General features: G+C 40.8%; 1 protein-coding gene across 3 annotated transcripts in view; it reads left to right on the top strand.

The window, feature by feature from the left end:
* LOC120536978 (tripartite motif-containing protein 16-like) overlaps positions 1-13,896 on the top strand; it is a 39,469-nt gene extending 25,573 nt beyond the window's left edge. The window contains exons 1-4 of one of the 3 annotated variants that reach the window (XR_005635241.1): positions 3,523-3,622; positions 3,840-4,539; positions 8,743-12,137; positions 12,381-13,896. The gene's annotated coding sequence lies outside the window, so the exon portion shown is untranslated. Of the gene's footprint in view, positions 1-3,522; positions 3,623-3,839; positions 4,540-8,742; positions 12,138-12,380 lie in introns of those variants that run through there. The other 2 variants (XR_005635242.1, XR_005635240.1) reach the window with 2 other exon arrangements.
* The last annotated feature ends 925 nt before the right edge of the window (positions 13,897-14,821 follow it).

The raw sequence follows: 14,821 nt of genomic DNA, 5'->3' as shown, positions 1-14,821 counted from the left end.
AGTTAGGGCTCATTTATACTTCACGCTCAGATCGCACACGCATCATGGCTGCCATGTGTCCAAAATGTTCATTTGCAACGTCATGCATGTGCGAGTTGTAGTACCCACAAAAAGTCAGGGGGCACAGTGTGATAAAAGTTGTGTGACGTCACACTCTCTGTTTACTATCTACATGTGACAGAAAGCCGCTTTGAGGATCATGCGCACTTCGATGTTTGATGAATGGTTCGATGTGGTGAAGCAAAATCTTTTTTTTCTGGGGCTTCCTCCTGACCTGACAGCAACAGCAAACAGCAATAGATCACCACACAGAACACATTAAATGTATGATATTCCAACTCTTTGCACATTTATAATCCTTAGATTTATACTTGATATCACTTTCATGATGAAATGCATTGAAGTATGTATGTTACATTTTACAGATAAATCATTAATTTCATTTAAATAATTACACACATGGGGGTGACACGGTGGCAGAGCGGTAACACTGCAGTCTCACAGGGAGTCACGTCGCTGTTATTCTTTGCCTGGAGTTTACATGTTTTCCTGCTGGGTTTCCTCACTGTGCTCCGGTTTCCTTCCAAAGATATGCAGATTTGGTGACGCTAAAATAACACTTGTGTGTGTGTGTGCTGGTATTCACCTTGCGATGGGATTGTTTCTGACTCGTGCCCAATGCTAGCTGGAATGGACACATCCCTGGATTGATGGATTTAATCATTAAACATTCTTTTCATAGATATTGTCAGTAAGGTGTCATCAGAATTTAATGGACGTTCCAGGCAATTCATAACACAGCAAAGCCGAACCTGTTCTCACCATGATTATATCTCACACTGCCACCTGGTGGATTCTTCCAGATTTACGTAAAATACACACGCGAGTATAAACAGTAAAACGCTTGTGTAGCAGGGGCATCTGCTTCAGCATGCGTTGCGTCGTGTGAAGTATAAACCCGGCCTTAGGATTCTTCCAGTTGAGCAAGATAAGTCTACGTGCCAATAGTGTAGTAAAGGCAATTATAGTTTGTTTGACCTTCTCCACTGCTAATCTGCTAATTCTTCACATGCTTATGTGTGTGTCAATCAACCGCATGCTAGTGCAAGCACACTAACTTCTGGGAAGAACATGGTAAATTCTCCATACGCTCTGTTCTTGGGATCCCTTCTACTCAATTAAGTCAACTCATCAACTGAAAACAGTCCGCTTCTCTTTCTGATAGTGGCAGATGACTGTGGAGATGCTGATGCTTGAGAGATTTAGGCCTCCACTCGACTCCTCGTGGGCTCAGAAGCTCCATGGCTTCACAGCATGAGTCCGCTGAAGTGGTGACAATACGCTCGTGGTAGTGCTTCTGCACGCGTTAAACATTTTGAGAAGGTATGTGCCTTTTTTAACTATTCCTTAAATAGTTATACATACACAAAGTGACCGTCTCTCTTTAGACAGATTGGTCCACGGTGCACCTTATTACTCTGCAATCAAGAGCGCTGCTGCCTCATAAATCCAGCATTTTGTGTTTGAATCCTGTCCCTGGTTACCTTGTGTTTCCTTACATGTTTTGATTGGAATGAATTTTTAATGAACTGCTGATTCCAAATTGATTGTTTAGATGTATGAAAAAAGTGGGCTTTGTGATGGACTGATGTCCTATATAAGGAAGGCTGTCTCCAGTGCTTGCCAGAATAAGCTTTGGATCCACCTTGACCCAATATTAGGGAGAAGGAGAATGTTTGGTTATACATTATGTTAACACACTATTCAGGAAGTGGACGTAGAGGTGGTGCACTCCTATAAGTACTTGGGGGTCCACATCAGTGATAGGTTAGACTGGTCTCCAGAATAAAGAGGAACTATATAAGAAAAGGCAGAGCAGGTCATAATGCTTGGGACACAGCAATGGCAGGTCTATTAAAGCCGCTGTCATGTTTAGGACTTTGTCGGATATCCCTTGCATGCAATAACTGCTTGAAGTCTGCAATTCATAGACATCCCCAGGTGTTGACATCTTCTCTGGTGATGTTCTGTCAAGCCTGTAATGCAGCCATCTTCATCAACTTCATCGAAACTCCATCAGTTTTCTCCTCGGCATAAGGAAGGCCTGCTTAAATCGGGTGACTGGCTTGGCCATTCTAGAATTTTTCATTTTATAGCTTTGAAAAACTCCTGTTTTGGGATCATTAGCTTATTATAGGATGAATGAGTTTGGAGGCATTTACTAGAACTTGAGCAGATCAGATGTTTCTGTACACCTCAGAATTCATTGTGCGACTGCCGTCATCAGTTCAATCATCAATGAAGAGAAGTGTACCAGTCAGGACCTGTGGCAGCCACACACGCCCAAGCCATAATACCATCAGCACCATGATTAACAGATGAGGTGATCTGCTTTGGATCTTGGGCAGCTCCTTTTTGTTTCCACACTTTGCTCTTGCCATCACTCTGATGCAGGTTCATCTTTGTCTCGTATGTGCACTCGACTTTTTCCCAGAATTCTGCAGGTTCTTTTAAGTCCTTCTTCACAAACTGTGATCTGGCTGTCCTGTTTTTGTAGCTAACTAGTGATTTGCATCTTACATGAAGTCTTCTGCTGATAGTCATCACTGACACACACATCGGCCCCCTGAAGTGTGTTTCTGATCTGTCTGACAGGCGTTTGGGGCTTTTTCTTTCTCTCTACGTTGGCCCACCACTCCCTTTGTGATTACTGAGCTCACCAGTGTGTTCTTTCTTCTTCATGATATTTCAGACAGTTGATTTTGGTCATCCTAAATGTCTCTAATAGCTTTTTCTTGTTTTTCAACTTCATGATGGCTCCTTTGACTTTAATTGCCACAGCTCCTGATATCATGTTGAACAATGGCAGCTGCAGGCTTCAAGTGGTAGGAGCAAGCCAAGGGATCTTATGAAGCAATAAAACCCACCTGAAGAATCACAAACACTTGTGACACCAATTGCCCCAAATATCATGGTGCCCTGTAATGGAAGGACATATAGAAAAAGTGTTGTCATTTGTACATTGTGTGACAAATCCCCTTAAATTAAAGTCTGCAATGTGCACTTCAATCACAATGTCTGAATCGTTTGATTTGTAATTTTACACCAAGGAGCAGAGGTGCAAATCAAAGGAAAAATGTGTTGTTGTCCCAAACATTACAGAGTGCAGTGTTTACCGCCGTTAAAGGGGCTTTACAAAGTAAGAAAAACACCATCATCTATAACTCTTCAGCTTTCAGAAGCACCAATTTGTTAGTGTAACAGGATTAAGGGTGGTCTGGTGTTTATAAAAAATGAAACAAGACAGAAAAATCCCCTAAATTACCAGTGCCAAAGAAACCCTACCTTAATGAATGATTGGGAAATTCCTGTATGATGTATCTCGTCCAATGTATGTATTATAAAATATAAGCAGTTTAGGCGAACTTCTTTACATGGCACCCACACAAGAACTCTGTGCTTGCAGTTTCGTTATGCCTGTTTCTCCGCAGCCTTGGCGCCAAAAGCATCAACGGACTCACGTCTGAACAAGCATAGGGTGCAATAAAGGCAACGTCGCGGAATCGAATGATTTTATATTAATATTTAAATCATACAAGGTCTAATCTGTTATAAGAATAAGGTGAGTGGCTTCTTTTATTTGCATCAATTTTCTGTTCATAACACACTTAATAGAAAGGATAATCCTGTAAAGAATTATAAAAGGTTACAGTATAGAATTCAGGCAATAAGGAAAAAAATAAGAAGGTCTAAAACAAACAATTAAGCTTTTTATCAACAAAAAAACGAAAGAAAATCAAACTTTGGTTCATGTGCTGATCCCTCCTATTCTATTACAGGGTCACAGAGAGTTGAAGCAAACACTGGGAACATCAGATACAAGGCAAGAAGCAATGCTGGATGGGATACCAACTCTCATCACTGGCCACACACACACACATGCACTCTTAAACAAAAAAAATGTGGAGTCAGTTATGAGTCTAATCGCTGTTTGGGACATTAAATGGAAATGGAGTACTGGGGAGAACATGCACACTCCTTACAGACAGCAACAGAGCCAGGATTTGAGCATCTAGGCACTTGGATGACAGTGCTAATAAGAGCACAACCCATAAAGAAAAGCAATACAAAACAAGAAAGGATATTGAGGATCTGGGAGCTACTTGTGAGATTTAACCGTTTTTTTTTTTTTCAGACTGCCCCAATGTAAATACCTAAAAGCCTCCAATCAGCGAAATTGTTTCACTTTCATTCCTGCCTTTATATAACACACTGCACAGTCTGCTGAACTCTCATTTCTAGACCCAGTGGCAGAAACTAACATGTCAAACTTGATATACATCTTCTAACTGACTGGGTCTCCCCACTTCTATATAAAATGCATTGAAGACTGCTGGGATCACCCTGGACTGTGTGACTGTCCTTTGTGCAGAACGACCCTCACCTCAAGGCGTGAGTGGTACACAAAAGAACAGAAGAACTCAGCTCTCCTCCACCCATAAAATGGTCAAGCTGGACAAAGCAAGGGGTCTCAAACAGGTATGTCTCATTCCACAGTTATAGACATTGTCAGAATCTTTACTTCTGCTTCTTTTCTCTTCTCTGGGGTCACCTTTTCTATCACATTCTTTTTCCTTATTCCAGCCTTCATTATAATACCCTTCTTTCTGGTTTTGATCGCCGTCTTCTTCTTTCTCCTGGCAACTCTCCTTAACCAGAGTTTTCTTCTTGTCTCCGTCTGTGTCTAGCCCTCTGGAGTCTTCTCTCCTTCATCTTCCAATGCAGTCCTTAATGTGTTTTTTTTTTTTTTGTACTCCCCCCATTTTGATCAAATTTCACATTCATCACAGCATTTTTCATGTCTTGAACTCCCATTCTTTCAGTCTTCCTTCCAGTTGTATCCCAGGTTTCTGGACTACCATCTTGTATAAGTTCCCTTTTTATCTCTGCAGCTGTCCTTATGTAGCCGAGCATTTTACAGCACTTTTCATGTTCATTTTGTTTTTATCCTACTCTGATTCTTTGCCTAATTTTACCTCTTAGCCCTTAGTGTTTGTTTATAAAGAGTTTACACAGAATTACTGTCGTTATCTTTAATATAGGCAGGCCGACTTTATGCTGTCCTTTTTATAAAATGAGTTTTTTCTTTTCAAATGACATTTTGCCAACTCTTCTAAATTGGGGTGGCACTGTGGCACAGTGGTTAGCCCTACTGTGTCACACACCCAACATACTCAGGTTAAAATTTTTCACCCAGCCGATGCCAGCATTGTGTCTCAGGGTCTGCATTGGTTTTCCTCCCATAAGCTACTGCTAGTTGTAAATTGGGTGGGTGTCACTAGACCCTGCGTTGGACTGAACAACTATCCAGGGTTGGTGCCAGCTTTGTATGTGGTGCTCAAGGGTGGGCCATGCTCTCCGTTAATGTAAAGTATTCAAAATCGAATACAAACTATAAATCAAAATTATAGAACATTTCACTTAGCTATATAATTTAGTGATGATTCACTGTCTAACCCGGGGGTCTCCAACTCAGTTCCTTGAAGGTTGCAGATTTTCATTCCATCCACTTCCTTAATTACTCATTACTTTGTTGCCTTAGTTTTAGTTTCCTCACTTTGTAACATTCTAAAATCTAAACTTTTTATTTTTTTTTTCTCTGAGCCAATTACCACTTAATGAAAATATTTGAATCGTGGGCACCAGTTTTGTGTTTAGTTTTTGTTCTTATTTAGCCCAAATATCAGTTAATATTATTGGTGGTTTCCTTTTACTGTATTCCTTTCTCATTTTATCAATAAAAGTTAGATCATGGATGGCACGGTGGCATAGTGGTAGCGCTGCTGCCTCGCAGTCAGGAGACCTGGGTTCGCTGCGTGGAGTTTGCATGTTCTCCCTGTATCTGCATGGGTCTCCTCCAGGTGCTCTGGTTTCCACCCAAAGTCTAAAGACATGCAGGTTAGGTGCATTGGCGATTCCAAATTGTCCTGTGTGTGCCCTTCAGTGGGCTGGCACCCTGCCCAGGGTTTGTTTCCTGCCTTGCACACTGTGTTGGCTGGGATTGACTCCAGCAGACCCCCGTGACCCTGTAGTTAGGATATGATGGATGGAAGTTAGATCATAAAAACTAATTGTTTAAATCATTTGTCTCAGGTTCCATAAGGGTGGCAATGGCTTTGAGATTTTGATTCAATAAAATTTATAATTTCAAGGACAGGTTTGCTGTTGATATAGAGGTTGCGTTGTGCGTTTTACAGTGTGTTGGCACACCCACCACCTCGGGATCCCAAATAAGGACCCAAGCACAGCCATGCAATGGGTGAAACTTCAGCACCACACCAGATCAAGTGGAATGAAACAGTTTTTTACAATGGCTGGTGTGCTAGTCCTGCCACCAACCCCTAAGTTTTCCCCGCAAGTTGGAGGACCAGCTTGTAGGTTAACTTCATACCCAGGATGGAGCAATTGCAGGATAAGAGCCTTGCTCAAAAGCTCAACAGAGTGGGGTCACTTCTGGCATTTACAGAACTGGCAACTTTCCGATTGCTGGCACAGGTTCCTTACCACTCTGCTGTTTATATACACACACCTATATTTAATTATATGGCTTGACAATAGAAGTAGAGTAGAGAAGAAGTAGAGTATGCTCCGTTAACAACAAAGAAAGTGTCAGGAATGAAAACGTGCATTCACTATGGACCTCTAGGAACATATTTTGGGACCACCCCAGCCTATACCCTAATGTGATATGAGAGGTAATCAATGATAGGAGGTGTGGTTAAATGGTTATGGCTTTGAATCTAAACACCTGAGGTTGTGGGTTTGAATCTGGGCACGTTTAGCCCAAAGAAGGCACTCGGAGTCTCAGGACAGGCAGCAGAATCAAGCTTTACTGTGCAGTGCACATAGAGACTCAGATCAGATGACTTGAGCCAAAAGCAACAGGGCTAGCTTTACTTTTATTACAGTTCTTATCAAAAGCTGACCTCACTCAACTCATACATCTGACTCCCAACTTATGGTCCGGCATCTAATTAGCTCCACCATTATTCCCAGCCTAATGAGCGTAGCATTCTATCTTATCCATTATGCCCACCTGACAGGCCCTCTCCCCACCTTGAACCCGTCCAATTCCTGCCACCACTATCTCTAGTCCTAGGCTCATGTTCACCATCTGGAAAGGGATGTGGGGGGGAGTTTTGCCTGTCAGCCTTTCTCTACATACCTGACCTTGGCTCGTGAAGTATTGGTGCTTTCCAGCTTGCTAAAAAAAATGAAAAAATATACAGGTTGTAATAAGGGCGCTATATTGTGTCTGACCCGGCACAGATTGACGCAGAGGCACGTACAAAATAAACAGAGGCTTTATTAATTCTCTTCGGCCATGGGACACGTCTTCCCCGTGCCACACAGCCCAACACACTCCCAAAACACAATTATTACAGCACTAAACACTCTCTTTGTCCACCACTCCTCCTCACCAAGCTTAGTCCTCCTCCTCCCGACTCCGGCTCATGAGTGGTGGTGGCTGGCCCGTTTTATAGCCCACCCGGAAGTGTTCCGGGTGCTTGACCACCTGGTCCTAATTACGCTTCCAGGTGGGGCTGAAGACTCATCCAGCCAGGCTGTTGACTCCATGCAGCTCCCCCTGGTGGCCATCCCATCTCCCAACCTGGCTGTGGAGGACTCCATCTCCCATGGAACCAGGGGGGAGGCTGGGGAATTATAGTCGGCCCGGGAAGCTGCCACCAAGCATCCCGGGGGAGGTACTGAGCTGTCCATGTTTGCTACCCCAGAACATATGCAGCAGGGGCGTCCCGGCCGGGCAGGGGACCCAGCCGTCCATCACAAGGTATAAACCTATTTGTGATTTAACCCTTGCTACTGCCCCGTCCTGGGTATGATGCTAATCTGCATCCATCCCTGCATGTAGGCCCTTTAACCTGCAGGGAAAAACTTGGGGGTTGGTCGCAGAATTGGCACTCCAGCCACCATAAAAAACCTCACACTGTTCCACTCCATCTGAACTAGTGTGGTGCTGAGGTATCACCCATTGCATGGCTGCACTTGCGTCCTAATCTGGATCCTGAGTTGGTTTGACATGTGGTGGGTGCGGCAATACACTGGATCAGTGCGTGCCCCTAACCTCTCTCTCTCTATACTAACATGCACTTGGATATAATGCTCATTTTCATCAATGTACATGATTCTCTTTAATCATCAACTTTAATAATCTACTTTTCTATAAAATCCCACTGCTGACACCTGCCTGTGATCCAACTGGAAAAACAAAAGAAATGTAACCTACTGTATCTCAAATGTTATAAGTCCATCCATTCATCCTTTATCCAACCCGCTATATCCTAACTACAGGGTCATGCGGGTCTGCTGGCTTACGGGGGTTTGCATCTTCTCCCCATGTCTCCTTCGGGTGCTCCGGTTTCCTCCCACAGTCCAAAGACATGCAGGTTAGGTGCATTGGCGATTTTAAATTGTCCCTAGTGTGTGTGAGTGTGTGTGAGTGTGTGTGCGCCCTGCAGTGGGCTGGCGCCCTGCCCGGGGTTTGTTTCCTGCCTTGCGCCCTGTGTTGGCTGGCATGTTATAAGTTGCATTATGTAAAGTCATCAATCGAGAAAGAGTAATAATAATCAATCGATCATTTTAAGAAAGCTTTGCTTGCCATATTTTAAAAATTATTTTCAAACCGCATATACACTTCTCCTTATTGTGTTTATCTTGCAGCACAAGCATCAAGAAGGAACTTAAAATGGACCTGCAACCGTGGAGCCCATCTCTGTGCGCACCTCCCTCTTGAAGCTTTAGCAGCTAAACATCAACTGCCTGCAAGCTGCTTTCTGAGAATATGAAACTTTCATCTCAATCGCCATGATGGAAGAAGGTGAACTGGACTGAAATATGATTAGTTGAAGAAATTACCTTATTTTACACAATTAAAACAAGTTTGCTTACTGGGGAGGAATTTTGTAGTTTAGCTTCTGTGTCGCCAAACAAGTCAAAAAGCTGGATTGGTGTTTATGAAGCTGAGCTCTTGATGGTGTTGAACCAAAGCTGCTGCCAGCTTTCTGGGAACACTCGCCTTATCTCCTACTAGCCATGCTAATCGCCTCCATCACAAATGGCTTGCTCCCTTCCAGCATTATTATAGCAATGGTAACTTTATTACTAAATTTACTATATTATGATATTGAGCCATTTTTTTGTCAGAGCTTGCATCCCTCCAATCTATTAAAGTACATGTCAAATAGATGCATAAAATATTAAAGTCATCCATACTTTAATCAGTCAATGGCCAGAGTGGTTTTATTCACTCCAGATTGGCACCTTTTAACACAATAGAGTATCTTTGAAACTACCTTGCTGCACATTTCCATTAATGCCTAAATTGACCTTACTTCTACCATATCTTTGAGCATCCTTTATTCTTACACCTCCACTGTAATTTTATCCCTCACACTACTCTCCATTCTTACCTAAACTGACCCTATTTCCATTATATACTTGGCCACCCTTTATTCTTACACCTCCATTTTCATTTTAACACTCACTCACAAGTCTTCATATGCTGACTCAGTGCTGCGCCTTTATGGGTCTTTTTTGATCTGTTTCTGAGACCCTCATATAAGTGCCTTGCAAATCAAAATTTTCACCCCAAACCTATTTTACATTGTTTGATGACAAGTCTATCTTTTAGAACCAATTACATTTTTATGGGTTGTAACATAATACAGCACCTTAAATACAGTAGAAAATATGGTAAGGTCAATAGTGGATCAAACTAAGCCAAAGGACATTGAAGTGCTCAAAATGTGTAGCAGCTGTACAAAAATATGACATCTGGAAAATATTTAGCTTTTTGTAAATTTAGGTTACTTTGCTAAAAACCTTTACATTTCTCAGTTGAAAATCTGCCATTTAGGAAAACTGTATGGGGCCACAAATTAATCATCCACCCTAAACAAAAAGTAAAGGCCACTAAACTATATAGTGGGTCAAAACTGACCCAATGGGCAAGGCAGTGCTCACAATGTGTAGCAGCAATGCAACAAAGTGACATTTGGAGCCTTTACATTACTGAGCTCAAAAAGATGACTTTCAAGATTTGGTGAAAAAACAAATTACCGCAAAGGGAGAATAAAATCCAGTAAAGTCAAAGGTGGGTCAAAACCTAACGGAAAGACTTGGCAGAGCTGCAAGTGTGCAGCTGTACAAAAATATAACATTTCAAGCCTTTTTGTAGTTTGTAAAGTTAGATGACTATACTAAATGCCTTCACATTTCTAAGCTAAAATAATGCAATTCAGGATGTTTTTATGGGTTGTGAACAAATGAACTGCCCAGACTGAGCGGTCAATGTCGGGTCAAAACTGACCCAAAAGACATAAACAGAACAGAACAACATTAGAATCTATAATTAATTGTGGGAAATGCAGGGAAAGTCATAAAGTGTGATGCTGAAAAGACTCAATTTAAGGTGCTTTTACTGATTTCAAGCACAAATTTGGGTCCAATTTGACCCGAAGATATTGTAAGGATAAAGTACCACCGCATTTCACATTGAGGCTCCAGACAAAAATGTCTGTTGTCCAAACTCTTATTTGCTCTGTCACTTTAGCCACTTCTATCGGTTGTTTCTTCTACATAGTATACAACTTGTATCTCTGTTTAATTTCATGCACATTACTTCACGTTATATTCTAATATTTTAACACAATACCTCATCAAACATTCTACAGCTGCTAAATCCCTTACAGGTTTGAAGCACACACTGGATACAAAACCAATACATTTTGAAACCAGCTCTTCTAAATTCTACTGCTATGTTTGTTGGCTTCCAACCAAAAAATCCCACTGTTATGCAATTCAGTATATTTCTATTTATTTTTGATTTCTGCAAATATTGAGCCATAAATATGAACATTATTAAAATCCTTAGTGATTTCCATTACTTTCTAACTACTTCTCCATGCTGAAATTTATAACTTCAAAATTTGAATGAGATGAAAAGGAGCAAAGATAGAGGCTTATTACACTCACTTTACAAGTTTTCTCATCCTGATCTTATATAACAACACTGCACTCTCGTCAACAGTCCTGATGTTCCCTGTCACTGGTCCCCTAGAAGCAAATAAATGAAAAGCACCTCGTGCTCTGAACTAGATGCTCTTTGCAGAGCTGGTTGTGACATACTGAAAATTAACCCTAACCCTACCACTACCCCTAACCCCAACCTGATCAATGCTATTTAGATCTGATCTCTTGTCAAAAGACACCCACAGCTTGAAATGCCACATGCAATTTCCCTTATTTAGTAATAATACTATCATAACAGGCAGTGATATGTTTAAATGCCCTCCATGGTCACTTTAAATTACATTTTTTACCACATACCTCTGTGTTGTAGTTCTTCCATTGTTACTTACCTGATTGCCTTTCCTTCACCTCATATGCTTTAACCAATAAGCACATTTTGCACAACTAGCCATCCCACCCCACACACACTTTAAGAATGTCTCTCTAAAAGTTTTATGACAACCTGCACCTCTGTTGTAATTAAATACTCTTCCAAACCATCACACAACCTTTCTGAGATGCAAGCATGGTTTTCCCCTCAGTACGGAACTACAGTGTTTGAACACCTTTTTTTTTAATTATGAATCATTATCATTAACTTACTAATAGAATGAACAGAGGCAGTTTTGAGCTTCAATGTGTGACATAAAACTGACAAAACTGGAAAACTAAATCCAAGAGTTAATCAAGGTATCAAGTTCCACCCAATGTGTGAAGTAAGAACTGCGAAAAGTGGAAAAATAAGTCCACGAGTTAATCAAGGGTCAAGTTCACCTGCCTGTATAAATGAAAGATAAAGCCCATCAGGAAGTTCTTTCTAACACCCCTCTGAAAACTGCTATGAATTCTTTCCCTGGTTCTGAGAGTGAATGTGAAACTGGATAATCCAACAACATCAGTTCCTTGCAACTTAACCGATCGACAGCACACAATGGTGAAGGCCAGTGAAGTCAGCTTTATCATCCAGGACAGAGTTTGGAAATATCAGACTAGCGTGGGACGTCAGATTCCTCCTCCTATCAACCTGAAGAGACAACAAACAACAGGTATGAAGTTCTCAGCTCTGATTACTTTGCTAGCTAACTCACTGGATATTTTAATCATCAGAGAATACATTGTAGAAAACGTAAATTCAGACCCGTCTACCAAAAGAAAGCATGTCTCCTGCTTTCCTGCTTCTCGGACTTTTAAATCTGTCTCTCGTCAAACACAGCAATATTGAAATTCTACCATTTCACACTGAAATAAATGACATTTATTGTTTGTGGTACACTTCTTTTCATTATCAGGGAGAAGCATCTACAAAGATCTGAGGACCCAAGTCTACTCCCAGAAGATCAAATGAAGCATTCAGTAGAACATTCAGCCTGAATAGCTGGTTGCAAGACCTGGTGTGTGTGCATGTGTGTGTGTTAATCACAGCATTGACTTTATGAACAACTGAGGCCTCTTCTAGGAAAGACCACGGATTTACAGAAAGGATGCCCGGCACCCCAATCAACAAGGATTCAAAGTCAAATCTAAGAGAATTGAAACGGTAATTTAGGGATTTTGATAGCATATTTGTTATGCATAAAAATGCATTAGAATGTTAGAAAAATGCTTGCTTCCTAATTGAAAATGTGTACTATGTAAAGTATCTAATAACTATTTATTGAGGAATCAAAATAATTACACATAATTACACATATCAAAAATGTTATGCTACATGAAGGTGCAGTGCTGCTTCACAGATCTCAGCATCCTTTACTGGAGTCCCACAAATGGCTGTTGTCTGTGTGTGGATTGCACTGTCTAGGTTGTCCTCTAGGTACTCGGGCTTTCCTCCAACATGTCCGAAGACGTGCAGGGTCCCTCAATTGCGCTAAGGGGATTTAAGAATGCTATATTATAAATAATTGAATTCTCATATAGTTTTGCATTAAGTATATTCTACAAAAAAAGCCTTCCTGGATCTATGAAGAAAATAACATTCTCAAACAACTCCAAAGTCAGTTAAGGGACATTGGAGAGTGAAACTTAACCTAGCAGTATTAGGGCAGGGTCTCCACAGGCACACAGAGCTGTTTGTTTGCACCAATAATATCTAATGTCTTTCCAATAAACGAGAAGTATAGGACATTTTTAGAAAGGTGCCAAAAGCACATTTTTCCATTAGAATTATTAACTAATTTTAACAAAGTTTGAACCCTAATACTTAAATAATTAAATGTGCTTAAGTGGGCTTGGTCTATCTGCTTTTACTATTAAAATTATTATTAAATAATAGATGTTAAAATGTGCAATAGAGGTTTGTGCTAATTAGTATGACCATCATTTGTTAACCCCTTCTCTTTCTTTTCTTCATTTTCGGTATCCTGCTGTGGCGTTATGCGGCACTACACCCTTGTTGAAGTTTCTCGGCAATCCTATGGAAAGTGTCATCATCTTGAAGGATAACACATCTACAGTGACTCTGCAATCCTTGGACCCACATGACATCACAAAAAGCAGTGACAGTTTGGCAACATTTTAGTTTAGGTACTGCAAAAACGCATCGATTTCTCATGTACTCTTCTGTAACAAGACTTTCACAAAGGCTTCCTTTGCTCTTCATAACACTTATAAAACATCAGTAGATGGGCCATCAGAGTGGCATCTTGACATGATATTAAGATGACTTGATAATATGATGGATTCACAGGTCTTAGACTGCATGTGGAATAGAAAGAGTGATGGGAATGGAAGTACACAGAGAACAAGAAAGCAAGTGGAGGCCAAAGTGGAGGTGAACGGATAAAGTACACGAAGATCTGAAGGAAAGGGGCTTGACTGGTGAGGAGGTGCAGGGCCGAGCTGTTTGTAGAAGGTTGATCAAGCACATCGACACCACATAAAAGAAGAAGATGAAGAAGAAGAAGAAGAAGAGAAATGCATCTCAGCTGTGCCACTTCAGACCACGCCAAAGTGAAGTTTTGTAAACAGGTCACATTTCAGAGATGAATAAACACTTTATTGATGTTTTATAAGTGCTATGAAGATCCAAAGAAGTATTCGGTGAGGTTTTCTTACATAACAGTTCATAAGTAATCGAAGGATTTTTGCAGAACCTCAACTGAAGTGTTACCCACAGTTCAATATGTTACAGAATGCCCGGGAGGGGCTGGGCGGCCATTTGGCCTAGGTCAACACATTTTTGTATTCTTGCACTGCTAACGACCGTGGGCCCCCAGAGGTTTTTCTTTCTCCATTATATTTTTTCTGGAGTTTTTGTTTTTCCTCTCCTCCGTTGCCATCTGGCCATTGCTTTTGTAAAGCAAGAAACTGTTATATCAGCACTTATCAGATAAAGATCAATAAGCAATAGATTTACCAAATTATCTCAACTGCTCTGTACAACTCAATTATGAATATTTATTTTCTAATTCTAATTATTATTCAACATTTATTGTTATATAGTCTCAGCAGCATACTATTCTGATATCTGATTCTATCTGTCTTTATAGTTATATAATGTTAAGGTAAAGTGTATTGTAATTCTGGTAAAACACTTTCAACCACATTCAGTCAATAAAATGGTCCACTCTGGGTATTGTTCTTCTTCTTATACCCAGGCCTGACGTGTGCATTGACTATATGTTGAGCTCTATAAATAAAATAAATTTGGAGCTACTCTGCCACCTCTTCATTTGTTATGATCTGCATTTCTACCTATTTTTGTCAGCTCTGTCCTCAACAAGTGATAGATTTC

The sequence above is a fragment of the Polypterus senegalus genome, chromosome 10 (assembly GCF_016835505.1).
Source record: "Polypterus senegalus isolate Bchr_013 chromosome 10, ASM1683550v1, whole genome shotgun sequence".
NCBI lineage: Eukaryota > Metazoa > Chordata > Cladistia > Polypteriformes > Polypteridae > Polypterus > Polypterus senegalus.
Note: the sequence above shows the minus strand (reverse complement) of the source record. Positions and strands in the feature narration are given on the sequence as shown.